Source organism: Lissotriton vulgaris, chromosome 5 (assembly GCF_964263255.1).
Source record: "Lissotriton vulgaris chromosome 5, aLisVul1.2, whole genome shotgun sequence".
Classification (NCBI taxonomy): domain Eukaryota; kingdom Metazoa; phylum Chordata; class Amphibia; order Caudata; family Salamandridae; genus Lissotriton; species Lissotriton vulgaris.
Window position 1 is genome coordinate 12,061,435 of NC_141693.1, and position 13,815 is coordinate 12,075,249.

The window sequence follows — 13,815 nt, forward strand, 5'->3', positions numbered from 1 at the left end:
GGTCCAGGAAAGATAGCTTGGGTAGAGGAAGATGGGAGGCCCAGGAGTCTGGCTAGTTCTCTTAGGGACAAGAGGTCTTGTTTTAATATATCTTGTATTTCTTAGTCAATTTTCGTGATTTTCGTCTCGCGTAGTAGCAAAAGTCATTTTACTGTGAATTCCAAGAATTTCAGATATTTTGAGGGAGTCATGATAGATTTTTCTTTGTTTATCATGAAGCCACGGCTCTGTATGAGATTTACTGCTGTATGTAGGTCTTGAAGATTCTGAGAGTGGTGCTGGACATAATGGCAATGTCCTCAAGATAGACAATCAGTAGTATCCCTCTTTCTCTCAAGAAGTATGCTATAGCTCTCATTACCTTGGTGAAACACCAGGGAGCAGAGGATAGCCCAACGGGGTGTGCCTGGAATTGGAATAGACGACAGTTCCAAGTGAATTGGAGGTATGGTTGGAAATCCAAGGGGGTTGTGAAGTAAGCATCTTTCAAGTCCTACTTCACTAGCGAATCCTTTTCTAGAAGCATGTCTCTCAGGAGGTGGACTCCCGGAAATTTGAAGTGTCTGTAGATGGGAGATTTGTTTAATTCTCACAGGTTTATGACTGGTCTACAAACCGTGTCTTTTTGTTGTCTACCAGAAAGAGATTGCTCACTAATTTCTTACGTTCCCATGGTACTTCTATAATTGCTCCTTTCTCTATCATGGAGACTACCTCTTCCTCTACTATTTTTTGTTGTTCTGTGGTCAGTACTAGGTTTCTTGTGGGTGAGGATTGTGTCGTTGTTTTTGAATATTGCATTTTGAAGCCTTGAATGGTTTCTGAAACCCAGGGGTCGTGTGTGTAATTGATTTACAAGTCTGTAAAAAGAATCTGAGTTGACCTCCCACCTTTCCCGGGAAAAAAGAAGAGTGAGGGGTATTGGTACTCATCTTGGAAATGACTGGAGCCTTGGCCACATGTTCTCTTCTAGAGCAGTAGGGTCTTTCTCTCTGGGGATATAATGGTGGTGGGATATTCGCTTGGTAAGGTTGACCGAATCCTCGTTGTCTGTATTAGGGCCTTTGGTAGGCATGGCTGGTAGAGCGGCCCCTTCTGCTCGCCTTGGCAAAAGCACTAGGGTTGAATACTCGACGCACGCTTTCCTGAGCCTTGTCTAGGGCTGTGAAGGTTGTGATATATTTGTCTAAGGTCTTAATCTTGTCCTCTCCGAATGGGAGCCCTTTGGGGTTTGCTGAGGGTTCTTTGTCAGCCATGTCACTCAGCTTAGGGTTGATCTTGGTAATGACTACTCTTTGTTGCTCTGCATTTATCCCTGCATTTATATTCCATAATAGGATCTGGGTTCTCTGACTCTATCCTCTTAGTAGATCTATATCGAATGGTATACCGATAATGTGTACCGATAATGTGGCTCTCTTCTGCAAAATCAATTATTCTAGTCCGCGGGCCTAAAATCTCAAGCATGCGATCCTGGCAAGTTTTCAGTGACCTTTCCATGCCCTTCCTGGGGTCTCCACCAAATTTGAATAGGAATTTGAATAATTCTGGGTCCAAGGTTGGGTGTGAGGCCTAGCTTTTCTTGATCCACTGGTCGGGAACATTCTGTCCTTAGGATATTTCGTGTTTCTCTTTCTAGGGGATTCCTAATCCATCCTTTATTGAGTTTGGCTACATGATCTTGGGCCACCATTTTGAGCTCCTCGGGTGTCCGATGTTATATGGAGAGACCAGCTCCTCACCCAGTGGGTTGGTTATAATTTCTTTAGAGGATGAATAGGGGAAACTCAGAGTCCAGATTATCCTAGTCTAGTTCAAGGATCTATTCATCCAACAGGTTCATGTTTTGTTCCCTTGTGGTTCAATTTCAAGATCTTGTGTATCATGATGAGCACATAGATATTATGTGCCCCATTGGACACCTTGATAGGTTGTGTCGCTTAGGACACCTGATAATTTTGAGGTGCGTAGACCTCCCTTATAGTTTGAGGTGCTTAGACCTCCTTTATATGATGAGGTACATAGACCACCCAATTTATTTGAGGTGCTTGGACCTCCCAATGTGCTAATGGGGCTTGTACTTTCAATGTTGATATTTTTCTTTAATCTTATGTCTCCTTTTTGAATGTATTTTCCCATTTTGACCATTCTGGGCTTCAAAAGTGCCATCATTTTCCTCAATTAAAGGTGTTTTGGTTGACATGACCTGGTTGAATGTTTTGCGCATGCAGGAGCGCATTGCTTGTTAAATAATCTTTTTTATTTCTTCATTATTGATGTTAGGGGTAGGTACCTCAAGATCTTTTGATTCTACATGAGACATGTTAGATGTTATGCTCCTTTAGGGGGTGTAGTACTTAGTAATATATGTAGATGGCTTAGAAGGCAGGCAATCTGACTTATTAATAAGATTCAGAGGAGCTTTTGTAAATTAAGGCTTTGTTATATCAGGTCTATTAAATATTATGCTCCTTTACTGTAAAGTGAGGGTTTTGGTATATAAAGAGCTTTGAGGTACTTGCGGTCGCAGTCAGCAGCTGATCACCAGAGCGTCCAACTGCCAGACTTCCTGACATCGGATATGCTTGCGGGCGATCAACTGCTGATTTACTGCGTTGCCCAGGCAGCCCCTCAACTACAGGGGATGCCTGGGAAACGCATTGATTAGTGCCCAGGGCAGACTTGTAGTTATGGAGGCTTTGCCTGGGACACTTTTATGTCCTGGTCTCCATCGGCCGTGTCAAGAGAGAAATTACGGCGTTACTGAGGGTCTATTCTCAGCATCCTGAGGTGTTGCTTGGTCAAATTTAACAAAGCGTCCTGCGTGTGCTGAGTGTCCAGGCATTGCTGGGGTACTTTCCTCAGGTTTCTTCCTGACGGGCTGTTGGGGAAGTGCTGGAAGGAGATCTGATTACATGCCGTTTGCTGAACAAGAGCAAGTACTCTGACCTATGACTGGGGTAAAAATATTTATCATTTTTTATTATTGGTTTTTGGTATTGGAGCTCCCGACTTGTCTGTATTTCAGAATAGCCCATGATTGGGAGGAAACACAGGGTGAGGCCCGGGGTGAGGGCAGAGGGGGGAGAGGAGCAGGATTTCCATAAATTAGAAATCGGTTCAGTGTAAGCCAAAATTTAAGATGAGATTGTTTATTCAAAAAGGTATACAAATTAAGTTGAAAAAACATATATACACATGAAGTTGCCCATTCTTGAAGATACAGGTCATACATGAAAGTGAAGAGAAAATGTTCTTATCTGCCTGGCGACGCATTTATAAGAGGCAGACTATTCTATGTGCATGGCTATTATACAACTGGAAGATTCTATTCTAGATGTGTTTCACACTATGATGTATTGCTTCTAATTGGCTCCCTCCGACTCCAGGAAAACAGTCACTCACACCCTCATCACCAGCGGACTGGACTACGGCAACACCCTCTATGCTGGAATCAACAAAAAACTTCTCTGGAAACTCCAGACCATCCAGAGCGCCACTGCCAGACTAATCCTCGATATTCCATGGCACAACCACATCACCCAACATCTCTGCGACCTCCACTGGCTCCCTGTCTCAACATTAAAAGAACACGTCCTCAACAGCCTTCCTTCTAGAATCCCACCAAAAAACAAATTGCAAGTTATCTCCCCGCACAGGAATCAATCCACTGTGATAGTAAACGATATTGAACCCCATCAGTCAAATCAAGCTGAGGTGATAGAAAACATAATTGCTATCGAGCCCCAACAGAGGAAACAGGACTCCAGTAGCACCATAGCTATGAGTTACACCCCACATGCATCCAATTCATCAGTACCTACAACCAACCACAGAGACGTTAGCCCAGAATCAAGCCCCAACACCAGTCCCAACCATATACTGGAAACAGGCATTAGTTTGGAGTCAACAGCATTAGACCAGGACAATTGGAGATGTAGTCCTAGGACTGACACTAAGAAACATGAATGTACAATTGATGAAGGGATGCACACCTTATTTATCATGTTCCTTTTATTCTTTTATGTTATTCTTGCCTTTGTTCAATTTGCATGCAGAACGGTTATTAGGCCTGCCCCACTGCCATCAGTTAAAATGAGCTTTTTAGGATGGGACTACATCTAGCCCCATGAAACCAGTTGCACAGCGTCATGCCGCCCCTGGCGTGCATGTTTTTTCTCGAAGGTTCTTTAACCATTTAACGGTAGTATTTCAAATTTTTCTCCATATTTTCAGCTTCTTTTAAACCATTTTCATCACACTTTTATCCAAATCCACAAAACCGATTGTAATGCCAATTTCCAGTTTTCTACTTTTCTAACTGTGCAGATCCTGGCCTCTTGAAAGAATATGAGTAATGCGATGTTCATCACAAGCAGTCTTTATTTCATTGTAAAACCCAATGCATTTCAGGCCTCTTGGTGCCCTTCTTCGGGGGTCACTGCAATTGATAATAACAAAATCAACATTAACACTATTATTCTTAACTACATGTATAGTTGCAGCAAAATTTCAACAATACTGCGCTTTTTTGCATCATTCCCTGTTCGCACATTGTGTCTTTCCTTTCAATCCTCCCCATATAATACATCCATCGCACGCCCATCCCTCAATCTTACCTTTCTCCAGCTTTAACCCTCTATCCCTTCACCACTTTTAACACTACCCGGGTGGTGCCAGTCTCTTTCTCTCCCTTCGCCATTAACATCCTCCAACCCTCATATTCACGTGTGGAAAATCCCCTTCTATACACATGTTAGCTCCGAAGTTATCGCTGTTGTAAAGAATTGTTAAAACTTGTAAACACACGTGTCCTACATCGTCCTTGCGCTGCTCTTTAAGTACTTAAATGGCAACGAACTCCTGTTTTCCCCTGCATTATACCTGCCGAGTCAAAAACCTCTCTTCCACCCCACTTCACTCCGTACCTGCCGTGGTCGTTGTTAAAACCTGTGGTCCACGCCATCTTCCTCAAGCTGTTAATCAATTACCTGCTGCCACCCACTTCTTTAAATCTCACTGCCCACGTGCTCTCCCTCCCAATCAGCTGCAAGTTTGGAATCCCCGCCCCGCTGTACCTATCACCTTTTCCCAACTACATTTCCCAACATGCGTTTCTGCAATCCAGCGCTGCATCGGTTCTTTTGATTATTAATGGTTTTATGAAAAACAGTGCCGCAATTCTTTAGTCCATGTCCGAATAGGTTAGTGCGAGTTCGATACCACTTGCGATGAACCAGGGTTTTCCGTCGAATTGTGTGGATTTCAAAGTTCTGTTTCATCTTGTTTTTCATTCTCTGTTGTTCTCATGCGGGTGCACTCCCTGGGTAGGGCTTAAGTATAAATGTACAATTGATGAAGGGATGCACACCTTATTTATCATGTTCCTTTTATTCTTTTATGTTATTCTTGCCTTTGTTCAATTTGCGTGCAGAACGGTTATTAGGCCTGCCCCACTGCCATCAGTTAAAATGAGCTATTTAGGATGGGACTACATCTAGCCCCATGAAACCAGTTGCACGGCGTCATGCCGCCCCTGGCATGCATGTTTTTTCTCAAAGGTTCTTTAACCATTTAACGGTAGTATTCCAAATTCTTCTCCATATTTTCAGCTTCTTTTAAACCATTTTCATCACACTTTTATCCAAATCCACAAAACCGATTGTAATGCCAATTTCCAGTTTTCTACTATTCTAACTGTGCCGATCCTGGCCTCTTGAAAGAATATGAGTAATGCGATGTTCATCACAAGCAGTCTTTATTTCATCTTAAAACCCAATGCATTTCGGCTTCTTGGTGCCCTTCTTCGGGGGTCACTGCAATTGATAATAACAAAATCAACATTAACACTATTATTCTTAAGTACATGTATAGTTGCAGCAAAATTTCGACAATACTGCGCTTTTTTGCATCATTCTCTGTTCGCACATTGTGTCTTTCCTTTCAATCCTCCCCATATAATACATCCATCGCACGCCCATCCCTCAATCCTATCTTTCTCCAGCTTTAACCCTCTATCCCTTCACCACTTTTAACACTACCCGGGTGGTGCCAGTCTCTTTCTCTCCCTTCGCCATTAACATCCTCCAACCCTCATATTCACATGTGGAAAATCCCCTTCTATACACATGTTAGCTCCGAAGTTATTGCTGTTGTAAAGAATTGTTAAAACTTGTAAACACACGTGTCCTACATCGTCCTTGCGCTGCTCTTTAAGTACTTAAATGGCAACAAACTCCTGTTTTCCCCTGCATTATACCTGCCGAGTCAAAAACCTCTCTTCCACCCCACTTCACTCCGTACCTGCCGTGGTCGTTGTTAAAACCTGTGGTCCACGCCATCTTCCTCAAGCTGTTAATCAATTACCTGCTGCCACCCACTTCTTTAAATCTCACTGCCCACGTGCTCTTCCTCCCAATCAGCTGCGAGTTTGGAATCCCCGCCCCGCTGTACCTATCATCTTTTCCCAACTACATTTACCAACATGCAAGAAAACATGAAACAGCATCAAGAAACAAGGTTACTGACACAGTAAAGCCGAACAGTAGCTCCAGTCCTCTAGAATTAAATTATTCTATCATTCCCCAACCTCGAACGGAGTCTGAGAAGCGCAGTCCACCCCACCCGAATAGGTAGCTCGACAACCTCAGCTTGCAGTCCAGCAAGACCTATAAAGCCATGCAAATCGCTATCAGAGAAATGAAGAACCTGCTACGCCTATCAGAAAAAAGTCTATCAAAATGGGAGCTCAGACAGAAAGCCATCCTCGAAACCCAGAAGAAACTAAAATATATCCCAATGGTAGCGACAAACAGACTACTCCGTCCCGAAATCAACTTAATTATCTGACAGACAACGAGTTACAAACCTTTTTACGATCTTATGAACCAGCCCCCATTACTCCTAATAGGTTAGACGAATACAAGATTCATTCAGCCCCAGCTAACACAAACAGAATAGCAAAGACTAGCAATGGAGCACCAAATTTCAACAACCTAACAAATGTGATAATAATTCCCGAAAAGTTAGACTCTTCAACGATTAAACCACAGAAACACATTAGGTGTATTCTTCTCAACTGTCGGTCAGAAAAGAAACATGCTGCAGACATAGCCAACCTCATATTAAGCCAGGAAATCAACGTAACTATACTAACAGAATCATGGCTATCTGACTCTTCGTCACCATGCCTAGATATACTAGTCCCCCCGAACTAATGCATTATGAGACTTGACAGACCAATCAAAAAGGGAGGAGGCATCGCCTGTATACATAGAGCTGTCTTTGCTAGCACGAAAATACAATCTGACCCTCTTGAGTCATGTGAGTATCTCAGAAAGTCCTTAAATTGCGCTGGCAATCAAGTTTGCAAACTGCATTCATTTTACCAACCCCCAGGCAAAAACACCAGATTCATAGACCAGCTGATAGAAATCATCACAGCTAACTTTACTCCTCATTCCAATGATATTTTCTTAGGAGACTTCAATCTTCACTGGGAGAATCACTCTGACAACCAGATCATGTTACTCAAAGCCTTCCTTGAAGATCAATCACTGGTCCAAGAATGTCTTCTACCAACCCACTCCAAAGGCTCTGCATTGGACTGGATTATAGCTCAAGAAAAAGCTATCGAGAAACTTGACATCACCCCATGCGATTGGTCTGATCACCACATCATTACTTTCCAAATACCCTTCATAAAACTAAAAGTTTCCTCACAAGCACAAAACCCCCCAGAAAATGGGCTCGGGACACTAGAGGGATCAATATGGAATTGGTTGCGGTACGCTGTGAGATAGAATTGTGACCTCCTAATGACATGGTAGACGTCAGTGACCTCACGGAGTATTACAATAATACATTGTCAAGTATTATGGAGGACATAGCCCCGCTAAAACTCAAAAGGATCCCTGTTAAAGACAAACACCCTTGGTTTAACGGCGACCTCAACATAGAAAGATGGTCATTTAGATTCACAGAACGGAAATGGCGACAACACCCTTCCTCTCCCCATCTGTTGCAACTAAGACTGGCCAGGAAAGCATATAATAAAAGCATTATAAACTCAAAAAAAGACTTCTTCGGGAAAGAACTGGACAATGCAAAAAATAGACCAGTAACAAACATTCCCGTGCTAGACAAAGTCTTGGTAAAATGTGTACAAAAAACATTTGCGCCATCATATCTCGGAATTCAATCTGCTGAATGACTGCCAATCAGGATTTAGACCAAACCATAGTACTGAAACAGCGATTCTGCATATCGTGGATGACGCTCCACTTGCCCCTGACCGCAACGAAACCTGTCTCTTAATCCTGCACAACCTCTCTTGGGCATTCGACATGGTGAATCACGCCGAAATACTTGATTGCATGAAAAATAGGATGGAATAAGAGGGTACAGTCCTAAAATGGTTTAGATCTTTCTTAGAGAATAGAACGCAAAAATTTACAATCAACTAAACGCTATGAACTTCGTCCAGAAATGCGATCGGAGTGCCTCAGGGCTCAACACTATCCCTGACACTATTCAATTCGTATGTAGATCCACTCACAGAAACCTTACAATGAGCTAACGTCTCTTTCTACATGTACGCAGATGAAATACAGCTGTACATCAAGAGTACATCAACAGAAGAGCTAGATATCATGAACCAAGCTCTAAAGAGTACCATACATTGGCTAACCCGTAATCACTTAAATATTAACCCTCATATATCCGAATTTCTGATGATTCACCCCCATAAAAGCACTACGAGCGTCCTAGAGTGGACCAACCTGATCACAGCACTAAACTGTACACTGAGTATTGTTGTTTCTACCAAATCCTTGGGAATTATACTAGACAAAACCTGAATATGCTATTGCATATCAACTCAAGGGCAAAAAATGCACGGTTCCACCTACGCTACCTCAGAAAACTGAAATCCTTCCTAAATAAGACAGACCTTCAAACTGCAGTCCAGGCCCTAGTAATATCAAGGATCGAGTATGGTTGCACAACCCTAGCTGGTCTCCCCAAGATTTCAACAGCCCCTCTGAAAGCCTGTCTGAATGCGGCCACAAGACTTATAACGGGCTTCAGGAAATTCGACCACATTACCCCTCATCTGAAAACGCTTAACTGGTTGCCTTACGAAGCGAGAATACAACTGAAAATGGCATGTATTACCCATAAAGCGATTCATTGTAAATCACCGGCATACCAAGCCCAGAAAATAACACCATCAGGAGGATGCCGCGTATCCCGGAGTCAGCGAGATCTACTACTAAAACCGGCCGGATTCCGTAAGAAAATAACTTATGTGCGAGCTTTCTCTGGTGCAGCGCCTAGAATTTCGAACGTTCACCCCTCTAACCTTAGAATAATGTCATCAACTTCTGCTTTCAAAAAGGAAGCCAAATCTTTTTACATGAGTAAATACCTACCATAATCATAACAGACTCGTCATTATCATGGATCCACCATGATCATATGCATGCTACCTCTCACCAAACATGACCATTAACATCTTTTGGGTACTTTTTTTATATGTGTTTTTTTTGTTTTTATTTGTAAGCAAAATAGTTTTCGCAAATAGTGTTCAACTACCGATGACTTGGTAATAAAATTGTGGATAGATATACTGATGTAAAGCGCTCTGATACCCCACTAAGGGTCATGTCCGCGCTATATAAAACACTAAATAAATAAATAAAATAACTTTCAAGCTGTTCACACACGCCCACAAGGCCCTCCACAACATTGGACCACAATATCTTAGCTGCCTCTCCTTCCATGCACCCAAGAGAAACCTCCGATTTCTCCCTAGCCACTGTCCCATGCTTCGACAGGAACAGAGCTGGTGGAAGGTCCTTCTCCTACCTCGCAGCCAAGACCTGGAACGAGCCCCCCCATCACCTCTGGCAAAGCCCGACACTGCACCAATTCAGAAAAGAACTCAAGACCTGGGTCTTCGAATGACCCCAACGGAGCTGCACACCCGTGCCTTGAGACACTAACGGGTTAGTAGTGCGCTCTACAAATCCTTGATTGATTAATTGATTGATTGAGTGGCTGTTGGAGTCAGCATGAAAAGAAATATACATAATGGTAGCCTCCATTAATGTTTTAATCGGACAAGGTAACTATAACTCACACCCTTTCATGCCCAGTTTTCTCATCAATAATTTCCTTGCAAATTTTGCTGTGATATTATGAATGATGACATAGAGGATGTCATGAGTGATATAATATGTGAGGTAAAAGCAGTGCAAGGTGTATGGGCGAATTAAAGTTATCTTAGGGCATCAGTTGTTTTTACTTGAGCTAACTATAACTGGTGAATATAAGTGGTTTTGTGCAATTAAAATGTTGCACTGTCACTGAAATTCTCACACAACTATAACTTCACTTTAACCTTTGTTTTTTTCTGCAAATTCCTAATGCTTTTTTACTGCAAAGTACAATACAATTATCATACCCAACTAGAACGTCACGTCAACCTTTTGTTTTTCAGTGAATTTCAAGGATTTTTCTTAGTGTAAAGTATTATTTTATTACCTAACGTAGGCCTTGTGGTCAGCCCATATCCCCTTGGCACCCAACAACCCCCCACTCTTGGCGCCCAAATATATATATATATATATATATATATTACCTACTGGCGGTCGCCAGTAGGTATATATAGTTAGGATTTTTTCTCTATGGGATTTTTGAAAATTCTATGTCTAATAACTTTGGCGTTTGTGGACGGAATTGGCTGAAATGTTCAGGAAAATGGAACATTTTGTTTCTGAGCAGCCCCTGACAATTTGGGGGGGTTTTATCAAGTGGGGGCCGAGAAAAAAGGGGGGTCCCAAAACACATTTTTCCCATGTTAATTTCCATAGGGCGGTTGGCCTCACTTTTAGCTCGAACGGCTGAATGGATTTGCACGAAACTTGGCAAAATTGTAGGGACTGTTAGCCCGATGTGCCTTTGCTAGGTCTCAATATATGTGCTCCAGTGGATTTTGAGTAATTTAGGTTCAAAAAAAGATATATATCTGGGCGGAGCCTAACCACACATCTGATCTGATTGGCTGTCAGCACTTCATCCAAGAAGTGTTGGCAGCCATCTTGGGACCAATATACATGATAGCACCTCATTAAAAAGCATTGTAGTTAATAGAGGGTTTTAGGACTTTAGTTACATTATAAATCATTTATTGATGGTACCATACTCGTTTTAGGAATTGTGGTGGGTTCTAAGGTGATTTTACCATGTGAAAAAACCTTCTGCTGTGATATCATGAATATTGTTTGAAAGAAAACTAATATCTCATGATTTTCCCACAGTGGTTTGGAAGGGGATCTATAAGCTAAACTGAAAGCATATTTTCTGTAAATTCACATTATCTTTCTCAGTCATGTGAAAATGAAGTCTGACATTCTCAGTAAAACATGTACATCCAACAAGGACAGAGACTGTCAGTTGATTCCTTTGTGTTCTACTGCAGCCTCCTAGAGTGTTCTAAAGAACAACTAGAGCGCTAACAGTCCTACTTATTACAAAGGTATGGCACACCTGAAGCCATCTTGATTGGAATAAAGTGGTAACTCTTAAAACATTTAATTTAAAAAGAAACAACATGAGGGGGTATATTTTGCCATAGAAAGTATGATTAGTGCTGCAGAATGAAAAATTAGGGCACAATTTGAGTGACTTCTCAAATCCTTTTCTATTTCATTAAAACATTCTGACATGCAGTCTCCCAAAATGGCCACCAGAGACAAAAGAGCCCAAATGTAGCCCAAATATCACCCAGATGTAGCCCAAGTATAGCCCAATGACAGAATGTCCCAGAGTGTTCTAAAGAACAACTAGAGCGCTAACAGTCCTACTTATTACAAAGGTATGGCACACCTGAAGCCATCTTGATTGGAATAAAGTGGTAACTCTTAAAACATTTAATTTAAAAAGAAACAACATGAGGGGGTATATTTTGCCATAGAAAGTATGATTAGTGCTGCAGAATGAAAAATTAGGGCACATTTTGAGTGACTTCTCAAATCCTTTTCTATTTCATTAAAACATTCTGACATGCAGTCTCCCAAAATGGCCACCAGAGACAAAAGAGCCCAAATGTAGCCCAAATATCACCCAGATGTAGCCCAAGTATAGCCCAATGACAGAATGTCCCAGAGTGTTCTAAAGAACAACTAGAGCGCTAACAGTCCTACTTATTACAAAGGTATAGCACACCTGGAGCCATCGTGATGGGAATAAAGTGGTAACTCTTAAAACATTTAATTTAAAAAGGAACAAAATGAGGGGGTATATTATGCAATAGAAGGTATTATTAGTGCTGCAGAAAGAAAAATTAGGGCACATTTTGAGTGACTTTTCAAATCCTCTTCTATTTCATTAAAAAATTCTGACATGCAGTCTCCCAAAATGGCCCCCAGAGACAAAAGAGCCCAAATGTAGCCCAAATATCACCCAGATGTAGCCCAAGTATAGCCCAATGACAAAATGTCCCAGAGTGTTCTAAAGAACAACTAGAGCGCTAACAGTCCTACTTATTACAAAGGTATGGCACACCTGAAGCCATCTTGATTGGAATAAAGTGGTAACTCTTAAAACATTTAATTTAAAAAGGAACAAAATGAGGGGGTATATTTTGCCATATGAATTATGATTAGTGCTGCAGAAAGAAAAATTAGGGCACATTTTGAGTGACTTCTCAAACCCTCTTCAATTTCATTAAAAAATTCTGACATACAGTCTCCCAAGATGGCCACCAGAGACAAAAGAGCCTAAATGTAGCCCAAATATCACCCAGATGTACCCCAAGTATAGCCCAATGACAGAATGTCCCAGAGTGTTCTAAAGAACAACTAGAGCGCTAACAGTCTTACTTATGACAAAAGTATGGCACACCAGAAGCCATCTTGATTGGAATGAAGTGGTAAGTCTGAAAACACTCAATTTAAAAAGGAACAACATGAGGGGGTTAATTTTGCCATAGAAAGTATGATTAGTGCTTCAGAAAGAAAAATTAGGGATCATTTTGAGTGACTTCTCAAATCCTCTTCTATTTCATTTAAAAAATTCTGACATACAGACTGAAACATGCACTTTGAATACCAGCAGCAGACGTCCCTGGTGAGCAGTAGCTTTACTACAGTGATCTAATGTGCAACTAGAGTGCTAACATTCAGAATTTATGGCAAATATGTGACACATCTGAATGCCTTCTTGATGGAACCAAAGTAAACAAGCATTGAAAATGCAATAGATCTAGCCCTCGTTTAAGTTAAAGCCATTCTGTTTGTAATGAGGTGGCTTTTTAGCTTTGCTTTTATTAGTGTTTTTTCAACTTTCATGTAAATAACATGCATCTGTATGCATATAAGTATATGTATGCATGCATTTATGTTTGTATTTATATAGATATACAGATGATATATGTTTATATATGTATGTATATATATATATATATATATTCACTGAAAAAACCATAGGCTATAGACCATATATAGTTAGGAATTAGCATTTACAAAACCTTGAAAATTCACTGAAAAAACCATAGGTTATAGACCATATATAGTTAGGAATTAGCATTTACAAAACCTTGAAAATTCACTGAAAAAACCATAGGTTATAGACCATATATAGTTAGGAATTCGCATTTACAAAACCTTATTTTACTCACACAAAACCATTGAAATTCCATATATAGTTAGTTGCACTAACTATATATCGCGCACCCGCAATCCACTGCTGATGATGTCACATATTACATCATTCATGACATGGTCAGTGACATCACTGATGACATCACTGATG